The following is a 3,914-nucleotide window of genomic DNA, read 5'->3' on the forward strand; positions in this document are numbered from 1 at the left end:
GTATTTGTATGCGTCAGTTCCTTTCCAGCGAGCATAAGATTGTCTTTAAATATCTAAAGAACAAGATTATCTCTGGGAAGGAGGGAGGGAATCAGGATAGGGGCATTGGCACACAGGATTTTGTATATAAATGCATATAAGTATATGCATATAAGCATCAATATCAAGTGATCTTGGGGCGGCACATGTGGCTCAGTGGACTGGGTGCCAGCTCCATATACAGAGGGTGGTGGGTTTGAACCTGGCCCTGGCCAAACTGCAACAAAAAATAGCCGGGCATTGTGGTGGGGCGCCTCTATTCCCAGCTACTCGGGTGGCTGAGGCAAGAAAATCGCCTAAGCCCAGGAGTTGGAGGTTGCTGTGAGCTGTGATGCCACAGCACTCTACCAAGAGCAATAAAGTGAAACTCTGTCTCTAAAAAAATAGAGGGGAAAAAAAAACATTAAGTGATCTGGTCTCAAACTCCCAGAGTGGTAGGATTACAGGTCTGAGCCCCTTTGCTCACTCTACTGAGGGCAATAAAGTAAAACTCTGTCTCTAGGCTGAGCACCTGTCGTTCAAGCGGCCAAGGCACCAGCCACATACACCTGAGTTGGCTTGTTCAAATCCAGTCTGGGCCCACGAAACAACAATGATGGCTGCAACAAATAATAGCTGGCGTTGTGGCAGGCACGTGTAGTCCAAGCTCTTTGGAAGGCTGAGGCTGGAGAATCACCTGAGCCCAGGAGTTGGAGGTTGCTGTAAGCTGTGAGGCCACGTCACCCTACCCAGGCGAGCTTGAGGCTCTGTCTCAAAAACAAACAAACAAACTCTGTCTCTAAAAAAAGAGAGGGGGAAAAAAACATCAAGTGATCTGGTCTCAAATTCACAGAGTAGTAGGATTACAGGCATGGGCCCCTTTGCTCTATTCTAATTTTCTAATTATTGTGTAATTTTATTTATGTAATTTAAAATATTTTTAAAATACAGTCCTTGCCTTGCCTTCTGTATTTTCCTCATACGTATTCTTTTCTTTCTTTGTTTTTATTTTTATTTTTTTGAGACAGTCTCACTATCTGGGTAGAGTGCTGTGGCGTCACAGCTCACAGCAACTTCAAGCTCTTGGGCTTAAGCGATTCTCTTGCCTCATCCTCCCAAGTAGCTGGGACTACAGGCACCCACAACAACATCCAGCTATTTTTTGGTTTATCATTGTTGTTTGGCAGGCCCGAGCTCCAACCCACCAGCTCTGGTGTATGTGGCTGGCACCCTAGCCACTAAGCCTGTTTCTTTTCTTTCTTTCTTTCTTTTTTTTTTTGAGACAGAGTCTCAGTTTGCCACCTTCAGTAGAGTACCATAGTGTCACAGCTCAAAGCAACCTCAAACTCTTGGGCTTAGGTGATTCTCTTGCCTTAGCCTCCCAAGTAGCTGGGACTACAGGTGCCCATCACAATGCCTGGCTATTTTTAGAGACAAAGTTTCCCTCTGGCTCACGCTGCTCTTGAACCTGTGACCTCAGGCAATCCACCTGCCTCAGCCTCCCAGAGTATTGGGATTTACAGGTGTGAGCCACTGTGCCTGGCCCCTATATATTTTTTTCTTAAACTCAGTGGAAAGAATGTATGTGGCGTTTTGGAGTCCAGATTCTAGAAGTACATAATTCACATGGAGTAAATCCACCTTTTTGATCATACAGTTTGGGGAGAGGGTTGTCTTTGTTCTCTGCTGCCCAGGCTACAGTGCAGAGTGGTGGCATCAGCCTAGCTCACAGCACCCCTCAAACCCCTGGACTCTGCAGTCCTCCTGCCTCAGCCACCTGAGTAGCTGGGACTACTCTGACATTGCCACAGTGTCAGGCTAATTTTTCTATTTTTAATAGAGATAGGTTCTCATTAGTGTTCAGGCTGGTCTCGAACACCTGAACTCATGCCATCCTCCCACCTCTGCCTCCCAGAGTGCTAGGATTACAGGGATGAGCCACTGTGCCTGGGCAAAATGTGATAATTGTAGGGAAACTGGAGAAACAGTACAGAGGAAATATAAAATGTGAAAATGTTTTCTCCAAAATACTAACAGTTTAGTGTTTATCTTGCCAAATTTCTGTTCATGTTAATACAACTTATATCCATATACATACTTTTTAAACAAAGTACATACTCTTTTTTTGTTGTTGAGACAGAGTCCCACCCTATGCCCCTGAACAGAGTGCAATAGCATCCTAGCTCACTGCAACCTGCTGCCTCAGCCTCCAGAAGCCCCCGGGATTACAGGTGCTCAGCGGTGCCCGGCTGGGTTTTTCCATTTTTTTCATGAGTCGGAGGGTCTCACTCTCGCTCAGGCAAGTCTTGAACTCCTGAGCTCAAGCAATTCTCCCTCCTCAGCCACCCACAGTGCTGGGATTATAGGCTTGAGCCACCACGCCCAGTAACAAAGTATATACTCTTAAGACATTTTATTTTAATATACTTTAATAATATATGGAGGTCTCTGCACTTGATTTTATTTTTATTTTTTGTAGAGACAGAGTCTCACTTTGTCACCCTCAGTAGAGTACTGTGGCGTTACAGCTCACAGCAACCTGCAACTCCTTCGGTGATTCTCTTGCCTCAGCCTCCAGAGTAGCTGGGACTACAGCTTTGTTGCAGTTTGGTTGGGACTGGGTTGAGTCCGACACCCTCGGTATATGGGGCTGGCACTATACCCACTGAGCCACAGGCTCTGCCCATGGTCTCTGCACTTTACAAAGTAGAAGTTACAAGAGAAAGAAGATACATAAACAGCTCTTTTTTCTTTCTTTCTTTCTTTTTTTTTTTTTTAGAGGCAGCGTCTCTTCTGTCGCTCTTGGTAGCCTCCAGCTCTTGGGCTTAGGCGATTCTCTTGCCTCAGCCTCCCGAGTATAGTACTACAGGCGCCTGCCACACCCCCCAGCTATTTTTTGTTGCAGTTTGGCTAGTGCAGGGTTGGAACCGTCACCCTGTGTACATGGGGCTGGAGCCCTACTCACTGAGCCACAGGCGCCGCCCACATAAATAGTTCTTACATTGCAATAAAAAGCAGATGTGTAGAATAAACTGATGGGACCCAAAGTTGTTTTTTGGGTACCCCTTTAATTCACCACTGTTTTCTCTTAAGAACAAATCATTTCACTCCTCTCTTTAATGTTCCAATGTTTTTCCATTGCACACTGAAAAAATTTCAAGTCCCCTCCACAGTTTAAGGTCCAGCCCTCACATGAACCCCTGCCCTCCTTTCCAACCTCATTGTCTTTCCAGTTATCTAGTAAGCTCCAGCCCCCTTGACCATCTTCTTCCTTGCATAATTTCTTTCCTAACTTGTGGTTTTGGCTTAGGGCCCTCTGTCACCCAGTTAGATAAATTTGGCTTATTCTGGCAATCTCTCCTCTTACCCTTTTGTGCACTTGCTAATCAGTTTCCCACTGTAGATTGCAAACTCTCTGAGGTCAAGGATATCATCTGTTTTAGTCACCGTTTTGTACCCAGCACATAGGGAAATCCTTGCCCATAGTAAGACTCAATAAACTTTTGTTTTGAGACAGAATTTCACTTATTAACCCTTGGTAGAGTGCTGTGACATCACAGCTCACAGTAACCTCCAACTCCTTGGGCTTAGGCGATTCTTTTGCCTCAGCCTCCTAAGTAGCTGGGTCTACAGGCGTGTGCCATAACGCCCGGCTATTTTTTTGTTGCAGTTTGGCCGGGGCTGGGTTTGAACCCACCACCCTCAGTATATAGGGTTGGCGCCCTACCTACTCACTGAGCCGCAGGCCAACCCTTGTTTTGTTTTTTTTTTGAGAGAGTCTCAATATGTTGCCCTCGGTAGAATGCTGTGGCATCACAATTCACAGCAACCTCCAACTCTTGGGCTTAAGCAATTCTCTTGCTTCAGCCTCCCAAGTAGCTGGGACTACAGGTGCC

The sequence above is a fragment of the Otolemur garnettii genome, unplaced genomic scaffold, assembly GCF_000181295.1.
Source record: "Otolemur garnettii isolate 467f Iridium unplaced genomic scaffold, OtoGar3 scaffold00184, whole genome shotgun sequence".
Classification (NCBI taxonomy): domain Eukaryota; kingdom Metazoa; phylum Chordata; class Mammalia; order Primates; family Galagidae; genus Otolemur; species Otolemur garnettii.